Genomic DNA, 18,428 nt, shown 5'->3' with positions numbered 1-18,428 from the left:
CCTTCCTGTCCCACTGGCATGAAGATGGCGGAGAGGGCAAAATAATCCCAAGTGCAAGCAAAAAGCCACTGACGTGGCGCAGAGGCCCTCACAAATATGTCCCAAGGTGTTGATGCAGACATTAGCACTTTTTTGTCTGCTACGGGATCACTGAAGTAGATAAACAGATTTTAGATTTTGATAGATCAGGAATTTTGGGAATACGTAAGGTTTTTTTTTTTTTTTTTGAAAAAAAATTCCGTTCTAGAAAAGTAGGTGATTTAAACTTTTAGTGTCAAATATATTTTTTTTACATTTTTTAGGTCCCCTAGTGTACTTACAACAGGACAGGGGATAACAAACAGTGTTTACGGGAGTGCGGGAGATAGCGAGTGCCATGCTTGGCAATTTCCGTCACTACTATAGAATTGAATGGAGCAGCAGGATGCATGCTTGACCTGCCCAACAAGGAACCTGTGGATAGGAGATCATTTAAATAGTTGGTACAACCCCTTTAAGGTGTTAAGTGCCGCATTTGAAAACAGCATTTGTCGTAAAGGGTTTAATTTATAACTTTTTAAATATATTTTTCCTATAAATGTTAATGCCATTAACGCCAGCTTAGGCCTGTGACTTCGACATCTCAAATGTTGTACAGGGCAGGACCGATTGTAGCCTTTTTGCTGTGAGACGATAAGTGAAACGACACCCCCACCCCCACCACCACCAAGCAGTCTTCCCCTGATCTCCTACTTTATTGCTCACAAAAAATCAACCAAATCTAGAAAAAGCAGATAACTTGTAGTTCAAGAACGGAACGGCACTCGCTATTCTCGATTCACAATTCCTTTATTTAGCGTTCAAAATTTCAGGATGTGAGGATGCCGAGGTCCACAAGGTAACAGCCTGTTTTGCGCAAATAGCGCTTTGTCAAACAGCCTGTTATCAGCTTCTTCACCTCTGTGAACAGAGCACCACAACAGATCCCATTGCACCTGCGATGGGAGCAGGTACCGCGCCCTTTTGTTGGGGACTGTATAGATTACGCTCACAGTATGCAGGAGTCTTGGTAGTGCCTGTTCTTCTGGCTATCTTCTATTTGCTTAAATCTAGAAAAAGCATCTGCAACTTGATCAGAGAATGCTGACAACATCATTAACAATTGACAACATCCTCACAAAGCACCACCAGATTACCAACTCCCGGTGACGCTGTCTCACACACTAGTAGGTCAGGCAGTGAAAACATTAGTGGCATTTAGTACCTTACTGTATAAGATCTGCTCCATCAGGAAGAGGACCCCATTATGATTTCTCCAAGCCGTGACTTATCAGTTTTGAATTCGCCACCAGATGTCTTCAGCTCCGTGCAGCAAATCCAATCCTAAATAATACAATCCCAAATCATTTATACCCCTAACACAACTGACAACACAAATAAAACATACAAATATAAACAGTATATAGTTTATCCCCTGAATAAATAAAAATATGTACAGCACCTACAAATTATTTAATATAGCCAAAGCCCCCTTCCTAATTAATATATAGGTAACAAATACATCCAGAGACCCCTCCATAGATAGAATATACAACCAGAGCACCTCCCTAGCGAGTATATACAGCCATAGCCCCTCTCTAGGTAGCATATACAGCCATAGCCCCTCCCTAGGTAGCATATACAGCCAGAGCCTCCTCCCTAGATTGAATATACAGCCAGAACCCCTCTAGATAAAATTTACAGCCAGAACTCCCATCCCTTGGTAGAATATACAGCCAGAGCCTCCTTCCTTGGTAGAATATACAGCCAGAGCCTCCTTCCTTGGTAGAATATACAGCCAGAGCCTCCTTCATTGGTAGAATATACTGCAAAAAACAAAAATCATACTCACCTTTACTGCTCCACCGCTGCCTCAGGTCTCATCTCCAGCTGTGCACGCGCCAGCCTCGTGTGTTGTGACACATGACCTGTAATCACATGCCCCCATCTGCACGGTAGGCCACAGCATGGAGCAGGCACGTTTGGCAAGTCCATATTACTGGCAAGCTGCAACATCCATAAGGGGTCCGCCACCTTTGTGCAGCCTCATGGGAGATGCAGCCCTGGTACAGGGCCTACTAACTGTGCAATGATAGCAAATGTTAGGGGAAATAAAGATTGAGCAACTAAATTTATACAATTTTCCAATGTACTTTCTGTATTAATTTCTCACAAATTCACACAACTCTCTGATATAACCAGTTGTGCATCTGTGTGACATCACATGACCACAGACAGATTTCTATCCACAGGAAGTACCGTATTTTTCGGCCTATAAGGCGCACTGGAGTATAAGGCGCAACTCTAATAAATGCCTGCTAAGACATCTAGGTTCATATATAAGGCGCACTGGAGGTGCAGGATCAAATGCAGTACTTAAAAATGACCAGCAGGTGGCAGACCTGTGCACAGTTCAAGCCAGCTACACTTCCCGGGAAACTTGTCTTCAGCGTGTCAGAGAGCTCCGATCTCAGAGGTATGGCTGCTGGGGGTTAATGCAGGGTGATGCAGCAGGGATTAAGCGGTCTCCCTCTGCCCCTTCTCCTTCCCTCCTCAGCCAGGGTGTTATTCCTGTGGGGTTCCCTGTGGCTCCTGTTACAGGGCTGGCAGGTATCGGGGATTATTTACTGATGATGATGATGATTGCCTCGTGGTCGGCACTATGGCAGCTCCGGTCTCTCCGTGCCAGGGGAGGGCAGGATGGGGGCACTTCAGGAGCTAGGGACCCTGTATATTGTGTGGGAAGGTGCAGGAAATTTCTGGGGATGGAGCTATCAAACACTGGTAAATGTACAGTACATCTTGTCTGTAGTACATTTCTGTATAAGTTCATACATAAGGCGCACCTTTGATTTCTGAGAAAATTAAAGGATTTTTGGTGCGCCTTATAGGACGAAATGTAAACATTGGAGATTTCAAAAGAAGGACATTATATAGAAGGTCATTAAAACAATAATATTTATTTGCTGGACAACTCCTTTGAGTCATTTTCTGAGATCAGACAAAACACTGGGACACAGGTAGACAAAGGTATGAAAACAGAAATGAATTAGTTACTTTTTGAATTTGTAGACTTGCAAGAAAATATTACTACATGAGGACCTAAGGATATTGTAAAGTATTTAATTGTTTTACTAGTCCTATGTGGTCCCTAACTTAATGACACCCAAGTTACAGACAACCCCTAGTTATAGACCTAGTTATACAATCTGGCTTAAGCATCGGTTTTTAACAACCAACTTATATATTATATTAATCAGAATGTAAAGACATTTTCATTATATTTTCAAAATACATTGCAAATATATTTAATGATTACACTGCGACAAGCCTGATAATTTTCACAGTACACTAGACAATACAGTCCCAGACTTAGAGACACCCGACTTATGACCCCTAGTTACAGATGGACCTCTCTGCCCCTGTGACCTCTGGTGAAGCTTTACTTCAGTCCCAGGCTGCAATGATTAGCTGTAAGGTGTCTGCATTGAAGCTTTATTGATAATCCTTGTTCCCATGACAGCAGATAATTGTGATATGGTAATTCCATTGTCACAGGGATAAAAAAAAATTAGTCTGGAGCTACAATTATAAAATATACCTGTTCAGATTTGCATCCAAATTCTTAAGAACAAACTTAAGAACCTATCCTGTACATAACCTGGGGGGCTACCAATAATGGTAACATAGAGGTTATTTAAAGAGAATATTTAATACCCCAAAACAAGTTAAGTCTACATTCATATCGCCTGGTGTCCTTCGTAACCTTACGACGAAGGGAAGAGACATATCTCACTGTATGCACATACAGTGAGATATACACTCACCGGCCACTTTATTAGGTACACCTGTCCAACTGCTCGTTAACACTTAATTTCTAATCGGCCAATTACATGGCGTGCATTTAGGCACGTAGACATGGTCAAGACAATCTCCTGCAGTTCAAACCGAGCATCAGTTTGGGGAAGAAAGGTGATTTGAGTGCCTTTGAACGTGGCATGGTTGTTGGTGCCAGAAGGGCTGGTCTGAGTATTTCAGAAACTGCTGATCTACCGGGATTTTCATGCACAACCATCTCTAAGGTTTACAGAGAATGGTCCGAAAAAGAAATAACATCCAGTGAGCGGAAGTTCTGTGGGCGGAAATTCCTTGTTGAGGTCAGAGGAGAATGGGCAGACTGTTTCGAGCTGATAGAAAGGCAACAGTGACTCAAATCACCACCCGTTACAACCAAGGTAGGCAGAAGAGCATCTCTGAACGCACAGTACGTCGAACTTTGAGGCAGATGGGCTACAGCAGCAGAAGACCACAGCGGGTGCCACTCCTTTCAGCTAAGAACAGGAAACTGAGGCTACAATTTGCACAAGCTCATCGAAATTGGACAGTAGAAGATTGGAAAACGTTGCCTGCTCTGATGAGTCTCGATTTCTGCTGCGACATTCGGATGGTAGGGTCAGAATTTGGCGTCAACAACATGAAAGCATGGATCCATCCTGCCTTGTATCAACGGTTCAGGCTGGTGGTGGTGGTGTCATGGTGTGGGGAATATTTTCTTGGCACTCTTTGGCCCCTTAGTACCAATTGACTATCGTTGCAACGCCACAGCCTACCTGAGTATTGTTGCTGACCATGTCCATCCCTTTATGACCACAATGTACCCAACATCTGATGGCTACTTTCAGCAGGATAATGCGCCATGTCATAAAGCTGGAATCATCTCAGACTGGTTTCTTGAACATGACAATGAGTTCACTGTACTCAAATGGCCTCCACAGTCACCAGATCTCAATCCAATAGAGCATCTTTGGGATGTGGTGGAACGGGAGATTCGCATCATGGATGTGCAGCTGACAAATCTGCGACAACTGTGTGATGCCTTCATGTCAATATGGACCAAAATCTCTGAGGAATGCTTCCAGCACCTTGTTGAATTTATGCCACAAAGAATTGAGGCAGTTCTGAAGGCAAAAGGGGGTCCAACCCGTTACTAGCATGGTGTACCTAATTAAGTGGCCGGTGAGTGTATATCGCCTGGTGCTTCCTCCTCCCCCCTGAATGTGGGAGGAGAAATGAACATTGGCAGCTGTTAGTGATTGGCTGCTGCCCATTCTCCTGGTGTTTCCTTTGTGATGTCACTTTCTTACTAGAGCGTAAACTCAGTGGAGGTCAGGCACAGATTCAGTACTGTTGCATTGTCCCCCATGGCCTCTGCTGAGTATATGTGTTGCTCAGCAGGAGGCAGGAAAAAATGTAGCTTTTTTGTCTTTTTTACACACTACACAACATATACAAAGCCTCTGTCTGCCAGTATACAGCATGTCTATGGATATCTTTCTAAAATGCATATACAGAAGGCGAGGTGGGAATTTAGCCAAAGTTGGTTATTGTTGGTTTTGGTTGGTTTCTGCTCTATGACCAGGTTCAGAATAATGTATATTTAAATATGATTAGAATTTCACAATTCCATAAACCCAATACAAATATAATTGTTATGCTATAGTAATGTGCACTTTACGATAAGCTCCCTGCATTGTTAGTGTCTGTTTCCCATTAATTAATTTCCTTCTGCTCACCCAAATGCATGAATCGTGTATTTTCTTGATGCAATACTCGTTGCTTTCCTGTAATCTACAGTCTTCAATCTTAATAGCTTGACTCCTTCCTTGGAAGATTCACCATGGGAAAATGTCTTTTTTTTTGGTGTGTACTCTAACAGCACTGGAAACCCGATGACATTCCACTTTATCTTATTTTCTCGAGACGAGATTATTGTGCTTGTAGGATTGCTCGGCACCCTTTGGGTGCAGGGGAACACATACAATCCTTTTTCATAAACATCAGAAATGTAGTGAATGAATTAGAATAGAAACTGATGTTCTCCCGAATACTGATAAACAAGAAAAGAAAAAAAGTATATATTTAATCTAAAAACTCAAGTTAAATCAGAGTTTTTGACTGTTGATTATGCTGCTAAACTTAAATGGAGTCACATAAATAGAATAAAGCTTTGGTTTTCTCAACAAGAAACAACAATTTACGGGCATTGTATACATTTCCTTTCCAGTGCCACACAGGATGTCGTGAAATCATACAAGTGAATTGGGGGATCACGTAATACAAAGCTTAACAGACCCTTGACAGAACTACCCTTTCCCTTTCTCTTTAGGTCAATGATTGGGTGTCTTTGACAGATACCCACAGGATTTGCATAATGGAGGGGGAAAAGGATTCTAGGGATTAGGGATTTTGAGACAAGTTTGTGGAATGTTCCATTGGTTATATCACATACTGTAGATATAACTTGCAAAGGTACCAGTGTATGAAGAAATTTAAGTAAATTACATTACAGAGAACATTATACATGTCCTCCTTAAAGATAAGAAAATCTATTCGCTGCTTCCTAGACTCTGCATGAATCTGTCATTTTTCAGACACAGAATCGAACCAAAATCTTTTCTCATTTTCTTCAGACAAATCTTTCAAAATGATGGCGAATATGATAATAGCAAATATTAACAAAAAGAGAGTGGGTTTTTTAAAATAATCTGGACTAGAGGGGGATTTATACCAATATCAAGGACGATTGGAGCAACATCTGTGCAGACCAAATCTATTCAGACCTGAACCGAAGATTATGAAAAATTTGACAGAGACTCTCAAAAGGTCATCTCTAAGCCTCCTGAAGAAGAGCTAATTTAGACTCAATGAAATAGTTTAATTTAAATATATAAACAATATATCTCATCAACAATGTATCTTATCAAAGGAAAATGCCTACATATCATATTATTAGTCCTCTCCAGCCTGCTAAACTGATTGCTCAACTGCACAGATCCATCTTCAGTGAGGACAAGAGATGTGAAGAGCAGACAAATCTCTTGGAGGAGATACCAGTAAAATATCTGTAACACCAGAGTCTTCTGCACGTCTTTTCTTTTCAGTATTGATGAAACTACTGGTATATTACTATCAATTGCAAGAATTTAGCACTTACTGGACTCTGATGCAGCATGTTCCTGAGTGTGTGTGGGTCGCTCCTCCCTACATATGAAGAAATTGTTTAAATGTATTCTGTCATCACTGCAGACATACCGTATATACTCGAGTATAAGCCAACCCAAGTATAAGCCGGGGCCCCTAATTTTACCACAAAATACTGGGAAAACCTATTGACTCAAGTATAAGCCGAGGGTGGGAAATGCATTGGTCACAGCCTCCCCAGTATATAGCCAGCCAGCCCCTGCCCCAGTGTATATAGCCTGCCAGACCCTGCCCCAGTGTATATAGCCTGCCAGACCCTGCCCCAGTGTATATAGCCTGCCAGACCCTGCTCCAGTGTATATAGCCTGCCAGACCCTGCCCTAGTGTATATAGCCTGACGCCGCTGACGGACAGATCGCACAGAAGATATACAGGGGTCGCCGGAAAGGTGAGTTTGGATATATTTATTTTTTTGACTCGAGTATAAGCCGAGTTTGGGTTTTTTCAGCACATTTTTTGTGTTGAAAAACTAGGCTTATACTCGAGTATATAAGGTATTTTAGCAGTGAGCAGTTTAGAAGGCAGGGGAGAGTTAATAATCAGGATAGAGGTTTTTTTTTTATAAGATATGTAACAATATTTCTTAAAATCACTAGAACTTTTAACTTTTTAAAACTACAGTTACTCTTTAAAATGAGTAAATAGGCAAACCAATTAACCCACAAGTAAAAACAGCCATGCGTAGGGTACTTTACAAGCTTTCAAATTGTAATTTGTCATGTTATAGAATGTTTTTCTTTATGGAAATGAGTTTCTTGGTGCACCAGTGATAGGACCATGTCTGACTGTGCACCTATTTTCTACTATCTTCGAAGACCGTCACAATCCAGCACTGTTCCTCTCGATCCCCATGGACCAAATGTGTGGATAAAAGAGAATAGAAGCCCCAGCAGGTGTCAACTTGTTCCTGATGTATCGAGATTGTAATTTGCATGAAGAGAAAAACACATTTTTCTAAAATGACAGATCATGAAATGTATGTCTGGAAAGGTCTAAAAGTAATGCTGTCTTACTTGTGAGTTGATTTGGTAGCTTATAGACTCCCTTTAAGTGATCGTATTGTCTTCAAATATTTTGATGAACTTTTACCTGACAACAGTCTAAGGCTGCATTCAGATGAACGTATGGGGGACGCATGTATGGCCGCTGTACATACGTTTCCCATAGACTGCAATGGCCGGACGGAGCAATATGGTGCCACGTACCACTAGGTATAAAGGGAAAATATAGGACAGGCCCTATCTTTCCCTCTGTGCACGGCCCGTATGCCGTACATTTCTTTAGAGAGGGGAGGAGTCACCCCTCCTTATGTATGCCGTATATATGCCCGTCTGGCCGTAGCCGTGCAGGCATGCATTCACCTAAATGCAGCCTAAAGCGAACGACCAATTTATACCAATAAGCAATGCGAGCATCAAACGATCTCCTCCTAAACAGCCACTTACAGATAACTTAAAGGATAAGTATAAAAATCTGATATAGAGGTTAGAGGTCTCTTTAAAATAGGGACTTTCTGTGGTTTTCTTTGTTCTGTGTTCTTGAATAAATGATCACAGCACCAGAGTGGGCAGATGTGGGAGGATCATTAGAGATGAGAAGAACATGCAAATGGAATATTTTACTTAATGTACATGAATTAAAGTAGTTATGAGGTTTCTATCAGCGACGCCTTTTAGGGTATTTTTGTTATGATGTATATTTAACAATTAAAAATCATTTTACTCTGGGAAGAGCAAATTCATATTTGCCTAGCAAATGTTAAAAAAAATCTGAGGAATTCAGAAATGCAGGAAACATTGCGAGGAAGCATGTGATTACAAGATTTATTGCATTACTGCTATAAACAGAGCCCTAAGTTATTGGTTTTATATTGTCAGAATACCAATTTTTGTGTAGCTTATCATGTAAATGCTGTTACGCTTGCTCGGTTCATTACTATTCGGTGTAGTAAAATATTTAAAGCTCAGCGGCAGTGTAAAAATGAAAAGCAGCCTGAAGTGGAACATTAATTGATTTTGCCATATTGTTTAAATAATGTTTAAACAACTTTCCAGCATTTCGTTTTAAACAAAAAAGGAGTGTTGTAGCGGAGAGGCACAGTTACCCATGTAATAGAGGTATAAATGGGTACAAACTCTAAAGAGATTTTTCATCCAAATTCAGGTACAAGCCTTGAAAAAGTTGCAATTTCTGGTGCAAGTTCAGGAATTGCAAGTTTTTAACCACTTAGGCCACCTTCACGCTAGGTGGGTGGGGACGCGCAGAGCGAGTCATGCTAGGGCTCCGAGTTGGCCATCCTGTGCTTGGTGTGCAATTGATATGGACGGTAGCTCTTGAAAAGTATCCCCTCCTAGATGTCTACATACGGCCTGGCTTTTATCTCCAGATCAAACAGTATACAGTAGTTTTCACTAACAGTCTTGTTTATACACTGTAAACAATAGAATAGCTTATGCATAAACCCCCAGAAAAAGGAACAGATACTTCCCATGCTCTGACTCCTGGTTCCTGTCCTGCTTTGGTACTTGTGGTTTCAGCCCTGCTTCCAACCGGAAGTTCTGGAAGAGAAGTCCCCTGAAAACAAAAGTGTTCAAGGCAAAACTTTTATGAGGAGGCCACTCATTGGATGAAGGGGGAATCTGTGATTCCCCTGGAACTACCATATGAAACCGGAAGTACTAAAGCGAAATGGGAACCAGGACCCAAAGTGGAAAACTCCTTTAACTGAGAACAATTTTTCAACTGCCTTTCTCAACAACCATATATCCCACAGAAGGTCAGGAGGTCTTGTAGACTTTTAGACCCCAGATAACATTAAACACTTTCCTACTACACTTGGGACAACAACACACTCCTGTGCTCCTCTCATCCTCCATAAAATAAATTTCTTCCTAAAACTGATGAATTTAGTCTGGCTAAGATAGACCTATGCCCATAGAAGTTCTGTGGAGAGTAGAGGGGAAGCGGTGAGTCACAGCTGAATGGTCCCCATGAAGCAGCTATACTAAAATTGAAATACGTGGTAAAAGCTGAATGGAGAGGTCATACAGTGTCCAGAAATAGTATGCCTCCTGCTCGCAGACACTGGACTACTGATCTATGCAACATTTGTTGAATGGTGAGGTATACCTTGAAATCTACCTGCAGAACTAACTAATTTAAATCAGAGTCACTTACAGGGGCCTGTGGAAACCCTCTGCATGCATCTGCTTTTTGTTTTTTTGTCAAGTCTTAGTTTTTGTAAAAATTAACTTGTGAAAATAAGCTAATGAGTCTGGTCACACTAATTCACTCCCCCTGCAGCCCTTATTCGCTTACTCCTTCCTCCTCCAGCCTTGCCAGAGAGCCTGTGACATCACTCAGCTTTTGGTAATTTATATGCATGGGCATTTATATCTTCATTGAGCAGCTGCACTCAGCAGAGGGTGCCCACATGACCTTGTAAGTGACACTTCTTTATATTAGTTAAATCTTTTAAAGTATTGTTTAAAAAACAAAGATTCTTGGGTGATCTTTATCAAATGTTAATCTTTTACTGCCATTTTAGATATAAGAAGTAGTAAAGTGGTAGATACTATAATCACTTTAATTGTTATAAGCTGAAATGCTATGAGAGACCCATGAACAGGTCTGTCGCTGTTTCTATAAAACAAAAAGTTTGCCTTTTCATTTTATCTAAGACAACCCCTTTGAATCCCAATATGGTATACTGCAGTGTGATGGCAAACCTTTTCGAGACCAAGTGCCCAAATTGCAACTAAAACCCATTTATTTATTGCAAAGTGCCAACACAGCAATTCAAGCAGTAACTTATTGCTCTCTGTTCTACCACAAATTCAACAGAAGAAGGACCTCCATCGATAAACCGCCCCTTTCCGTACCTTCTCACTCTTTCTACAATCCGAAGAAGACAAGGATGTGTTGCTTTAAAATAATGCTGAGAGCATTATCTACATTGCCTGTGACTGCAGGTTAATTCTTTGTCGTGTCTGGTGAACTGGTTGGGGCAATGTGGCCTGTGTGCCCATAGAGAGGGCTTTGAGTGCCACCTCTGACACCTGTGCCATAGGTTTGCCACCTGTATCACTGGTAACAGGGACATTGGGGGGATTGAACATGGCTTGTCTGCTGGTTTTCTGGTGGGCAAGGCATGTAAAAAGTCCCATTGCTGACATTTTGGTGAGTTTTCCACCCTGCATGCCAACTTGGGGGCGTGACATGGGCAGAGTGTGAATGCCCCGGCCCACCATATTTACTATAGTCTCTTCATTGACATTGAATCTACATACACAAAATATGTTTATAAAAATATACAATTTTACCATTTACAGAAGGAAAATCCTAAACGATTTAAATGATTTATTAGAAGGGATTAAAGTAGGATCTGTAGAAGGGAATAGGAAAATGAAGACAAATTGAAATATCAAGCAGAAAGAAAAGATTTTGCATGTTTGATGAGTGGTTCAGGTTCAGATTTGTTGGTCTTGGAAGGGAATTCATTTTTGGAGAAGTCACAGTTTTAGAAAGTTTCTGAAACAAGAATGGTAAAAGTGGTCCCTAAAAGATGGAAAGTAAGAGTAAAAAAGGAATTTTTGGTTAAAAAAAGAAAAACATAACTGGAGCATGTGAAAACCTGGCCTTATGCTTTTCTGCCAACCTAACACGTTTGGCCCCATTCCGGTAATGCTAAAAACTTGTGCTTACTGCAATGGAAGTCCTTATCTGCATGTGCTGCAGGCTCCAGAAGTTATTATTACAAGAGAGAAGCAATGGAAATGGAAATATTGAATGTCTTTCTACCTCATATCAGAATTCTTAACGCATTACATGAACCACAAGGTCACAGCCATGGGGACGGCGGAGCAACTAACGCTGTTATGAGTGTAAGACTTGTAAAACTTTGAAAAATTTGAAAGATGACAACAGTTCAAGGACTTTTAGTCACACGCTATCACATTTTCAAATCATAAGGAAAATGCTCAGATAGGTCAGAAATACCAGAACATGTCTGCCTGTGTAGGTGTTTATACAATTGCTTAAACCATGGCATGGCTTCCACAGGCACATGCTCGCATGACAGGGTGTATAAAGAGGCAGAGAAATTAAATACAGACGCCTTCTGCTTTAGTTGAGCTCTTACACATTCAAAAAGTGGACTTCATAAGAGAATGTTTGTCTTAGGGCTACAATTTGTTATAATCTCCATAACCATCAAACAACATTATATTGGTTGTCTATTTTTTTGTCAACATTTGTATGGTAGACCATAGAGATTGAAATTGAATGTTCTTCTCCCTTTTGATTAAAAACAAGTTAAACTGCTGCAGGGACCTACATAAACTGAATGACTCCTTAGAGCTTGCATAATATATTCTGTTCTTTGACCCTAAGGATGGTCTTCAATAAGCAATACAGTCTATCCTCCAGTTTGCCACCAGTTCTCCTACCGGTCAAGACTAAATTGGCTCCCATTTTACTACAGGCTCTCATGTGGGCCTCCTACAGACCCAAATGTTTCATAAGCCCAACCTCACTGTTCAATATCCACCAGCAATGGAGATGATCATCAAATGTTCAACATTTTTCAGGCATAGAAATGTATCCCAATCTTTTGTGCTTTACTTATTTTAAAGGGCGGCTAGTTACTGCTGTCATTTATCCCAGTCGTTAAAGAGATAGGGAATGGTTGAGAGGGAATTTAAAAATCCAGTTTCAATGACAATTAGAGCAATATACTTCAAAATTCAGCATCAAATCTGTGATGGAAAGCTTGGATAATTTCATAGTATCATAGTACATAAGGCTGCTCTTACAATAAAGAATATTTGTAGCCTCTACTCATCTCAAACCAGCACTCTTGCTATTTGCACCAGATCTGTTTTTAATCTCCTCATATCTACTTCTCCCAACAGTATGGTAGCATAAAGGGGCACATTTACTAAGGGCTTTGTGCCGCACTTTTTTCGGACTGTGCACGTTCTTCTTGGCTAAAATAGCTTACACAGGTATTTAAGAATTGTCTGCATTGCTATTGTGTCACACGAAGCCATTTTGTGGCGCGGCTGCACTGGCCTCCATGCAACACAACGACCAAGCGCCGTATTTATCTTTCAAATTGTGTTGCACGCTATATGTTAAAGGTGCGCCACAAAAAAGTTGGTGAACTCTGTCGGGCCAGTGCACGGAAGCTACAAATTCATGATTTCTGGCGCACAATCTTAGTGAATCGACGCACGCAGCATTATACACGGAAATAGCACTTTTAGCGCATTTTCCTAATTTGTAAGTGTAAGTCTATGACGAGGTTCACACCTCCTCCATGGGCTGATATATTTATGTGCTACCTCTTGGATCTGGATTCCTTGGGCTCAAGAAACCCCGATCCAAGTCCTGGGGGGGCTGACCCCTACAAAATATACCCTAGCAGCATTTAATGGAATAGTTTTTTGTTGGACTTTTGGGGCCCCGCATATTCGATTCCTCTTGGTCCACTAAAGAAACATTTGCTGGGCCTGCCTCTCAGATTGGCATACAGTAAATATCAGGCTTACGTACAATAAAAAAGCACTTTGAAGTAAATATTCTTACTCGTTCGTGCTGAACCTTGAGCTACTGGATGGATCAATGTTCTTATACAAGGTTTTCCTGCTCGCCTGTGATGCAAACAATGCACCCGTTAACAGATTTTGGTCTCAGTTCTGAACATTAATTTTGTCCGACAGACCATTGTAAACATCGGTTAAGGTTTTAAAGCCTGTTTGTGAAAATGTACTTTACTAAAATCCAGGCATTGTATGCAAAAAAATATTTTGTTCCAGTAAAGGTCATTGTCAAATTACGTCAAAACACACTTTCCCCATATTATGAGTCATGGCTCGCTTTTGATCTAAAACTTAACAAATTTAAAAGGAAATTTATGTGACCATGACAACTACTTGTATCTGTTTACAGCAAAATAACATCTAACCAGATCACAGAAAAAAAATTCTGTATTATTCAGAATTTCTGTATTAATTTACCATAGAATTGAAGATATAGACTACAAATGGTAGTGATGTTTGTCCACATACACGTGGTCATATGAATGGGATATAGGCAGTGGGTGTAACGGTACACAGACAACAGGTAGGTAGTTGAGAGTACCTTGGAGGAAAGTCTCTGTGAGAAGATTCCGGGAGGATGAGTCTGTGGACCAGGGTGCCACCAGGTTGTTTCACGGTGCGACTAGGCCCGCAGTGGCAGCCAGGGAAGGAGCGGTAGCAGGACACAATACAAGCCTGGATTCACAGCAGGAGTATGGCTAGGAAGAATGAACAGGAACTCAGGGCAGGCAGCTGGCACACGACCCAGGCGGACAGGAATGGACAGGCTTACGGAGGAGAGCTGGTGGCTTGGAGACGTCCGGGAACGCTGGAGGCACACAGGAAACACGGAGGCGTCTGGAAACGCTTGAGGACAGGAGCGTCTGGAAAAGCTGGAGACACACATGAAACATGGAGGCATCTGGAAACGCTGATGGACTTTCTCTTTCTTAGGAGCAGTTTTAGGAAGCTAGGTCTGGAAACCCTGGAAGATCCTAGGAGAAGATCCGGCAAGGAAGGGAGGTGCCGGATTATAAGAGTGAGACGGATTAGCCAGCGCCAATCAGGAGGACACTGGCCTTTAAGGCTAGGAGATCTGGTGCGCACACGCTTACTAGTGAGCGAGTATGCGTGCAGCCTAGTCGGGCGGCAAGGGCGGGGCCTAGTCGGGAAGCAGTAGCATTGGAGAGGTGAGTCCGGGCCGAAGGGTTGTGAAGGGCCATACCGAGGATCACGGGTGCGGCCGTGACAGTGGGTCAGGAGACTCCATCAGGAGTCTTAAAGGGGTTTGCCCATGAAAGAAAATTCACAAATTTCAATCCCCTGTCATGTTTACACAATAAATATAATTTTTAACCCGTTACTTTACAATTTTAATGCTGTTTTAGGTCCTATCACTCCCTATGCTGGTGAATGTAAGATTAAAGAGTGTGAATATAATTTTATTGTGAAACTTTTTCATCACATGAATAAAGATTGGACGAAAAAGACATCAAATGCTAGAGCGATTTGCATTCTTTTGGTCTATCATCGATGTTGAGGTCCGGACACATTACCTGAACATGGTGTCGTCTACACTGGAGATGAGCCATTGAATACTTAACAAATTTCTCATTGATGTTTGTTGCGGAACACATTCCAAGTTCTACTCCACAATGTCATGTTCGGTACATTCACTGAACCAGTCATCTAGCCATTACAATTTGGCTCTTGTCATAATTCAAGAACTGGCTGTTTGATGAAATTGTAAGAAGTATATGAATGGTATTGACTTTGTCCATCTTTTTATTGTTGTGATTGATTGGTTTCTGTGCCAGATATACATTAATATTTTAAGTGCCTCTCAATAAATTATAATATCAGCAAAAAGTATTTTTTCAGTAATTCAATTCAAAAAGTGAAAGTCATATTATATAGAGTCATTACAAACAAAGTGAACTTTTCAAGTTATTTATGTTAGTGTTGATGATTATGACTTACCGCCAAGGAAAACCCAAAAGTCATTGGGGCACATTAACTTACCCGGTTCTGTTGCAATCCCCTATCCGGATAGTCCGATGAGGATGAAGTCCGACGCGATTCACCAAGATTGTGTGCCCGATATCCTGCATGTGTCACTTCCCCACTGAGGTCCACCTGCAAAGGCTTCCTGAGCATTTTAAACGGCCCCTTCAGTAGGCGAAACAATCAATGGGAAGACTGCTGACTAGACAGATGTCCACAAGACAGTAATTGACACACTCCAGTTGGAGGGTAATTCACAAAAGGTCATTACTAAAGACTGACTGTTCACAGAGAACTGCATCAAAGCATATTCATGGAAACTTGAGTGGAAGGAAAAAGTGTGGTAGAAAAAGGTGCACAAGCAACCAAGAGAACTGCAGCCTTTATAGAATTGTTAAGAAAACGATTGTTGCATTGCATGTGTCAAGCCACTCCTGATCAATAGACAAAAAACAAAACTTTGCCACTTATCTCTATTAATTTGCCCATAATGTCACTCTGCACTAAAAAAAGGCTAAAAATAATATTCCAAACAAATCAACTCTCAAAAAAAAAAATAATAATAATAATTTCACACCCAGTCAGACACAGTTTTCCTATAATGTTTTTTCTTCACAATAAGTTAACATACCAATAAAGAAGAGAAGCAGATGAGAAGCATTAGGGAACTTATTGCCACTATTTGTCTCTTCTATTTCCTCCACAATGCTCTACTAGAAAAGAAAAAGTACAATCATCTCCACCCAAATAAATGAGACAGTATTGTCAGCAAATATAGCATCGTTTTGGTTAGTTTGGTTTCAGTATGATTATACATGTTGAAATCTCTAAATCTCACGGGTTGTCCGTCTCCTTACGAATAAAGTTTAAAATAATAACCCTCATACAAAAAGCTCTGCACAATGCTGCATTTCCCAACCTCTATTATTTCAGTCTATCACAATGCTTTTCGATCTGCCAGTGATCTTAGATCATTCTCTTCCTTAATTCAAACTTCCCATTCCCATCTCCAGGACTTCTCCTTAGCTGCACCAGTTCTCTGGAATACCATTCAGCACTGGGGCTCTGTGTTTGAATATGAGCAAGAGAAACCTCCGAATTGAATTTGTATATTCTCCCAGTATTTGGATGGTTTTACTTTGGATATTTCTTTTAAAATGTAAAATACTTACTGATATTAAAGGATTCGATTCTACAAAACATATACGGTATGCTAGAGCAGCTTTGTATAAGTACATGTATCCCCAGGGCTCTGTACTACTACTGCTCACATCTGCATCAAATATTCACTATTTCTGATCATCAGAGAAGTTGAAAAAGAAAACTTTGCGGATCCCATATATAATGGGCAGCAATGTATGAAGATACCCAGAGACTGATATTGGGTTCTCTGTATGCTGAACTCCTTTTTATTTGGCAAACAAGGCGACCTGCACACAAATGTATATATTTTGGCCATTTGCTAGCTGTTGTTTGAATGGCTCCATGTGTTTTAATGGCCTCAGACACACAGATCTGGTTTCCACAGCCCATCGTGTGTACCGACTGCCCAAAGTGCAAATTATAGAGAAGGTCCGATTCCTGACCGTATTGGGAAGTCCTTTGCTTTTGTCATTTGCACATTTGTGGATGTCACCCGCCAATAACACAGGTCACAAACCATGTTGGAAGCCCGATATTACATATACTTTGTATGCAGGTAACCGAAATCTGTGACAAACCAGCTTAGTATGTAATTGGTTTTTATAGGAGCGGGGTCTCATCTTTAAGGCATTGGTGCCTTTTGAACATAATGGAGTAGATTTATAAAAGAGTCAGTGAATAGACCAATACACAGTAAAACTGCACAGCCATATCCTGCTCCAGATAAATTAGGCTGGATGATTAATCTGGAGAGGGTTATGACTGAGTAGTCTACTTTATTTGGTCTAGTTCATGACTGAATTCTTTGGCAAACCGATTGAATTTTCCTGCGCACAGGTTGAAATTTTCTGGTGCACTGATTAGATCACTCCCGCTTTTTGGACAAGTCGGCGCAAATTACTATGGAATTTTGGTGCAGACAGATTGATCAATCTCCTCCAATTACTCTGTGCTGATGTTGGGCACCTGGGTTGTAGAGGCTAATAAAAGGTGCTGGGTCTTCCTTCAGTTTTCTTTAAAACTCGTGAAAAAAGACATGCATTGCCTACCATCTTCAGATAATAATAATCCCTGAATGTTCATCAAGTTCAGTATTCCGGCTACTTTAATGTTGTTGGCAGATGCTCCATGATTCTCTGTTTACATGTGTGAGCACTGATGAATAGGAGAGGCTGCAGCAGCATGAGTCAGCGAGAACGGACTGTGAGAGAGAGAGGGTGACACAGCGGGAGAGGCCATGAGGATGAGTTAGAGCAGTGAGAGACAGTAAGTTGCGTATATATGCAGAATCTTGAGAACGGGGAAGGCTGAAGCTCTCAAAAGAGACAAAAGTACAGGTACATACATATGCAGAGTCTAATGGAATAGATTTATTGAAAAGTGGACAACGTCACACAATACCATTGACGTAAAATATAGTACAAGTATTTCTGTCACGGGGCAATTTGGCACAAATCGGAAATATTTGGGAAACCCAGCGAAACTGCGGCATTCGGACCCTTATGACTTGTCATGTAAGGAACAAGTTCTCAAACTGTTCCGATAACATAAAAATTTGATTTCATTGTCACAAAGTGGTTAAACTGATCTTCCTCCTAAACAGCGTTGTGAGCTGGTTACAGATGATCTTTCTGACTGTGA

The sequence above is a fragment of the Engystomops pustulosus genome, chromosome 2 (assembly GCF_040894005.1).
Source record: "Engystomops pustulosus chromosome 2, aEngPut4.maternal, whole genome shotgun sequence".
NCBI lineage: Eukaryota > Metazoa > Chordata > Amphibia > Anura > Leptodactylidae > Engystomops > Engystomops pustulosus.
This window is presented reverse-complemented; position numbering follows the sequence as displayed.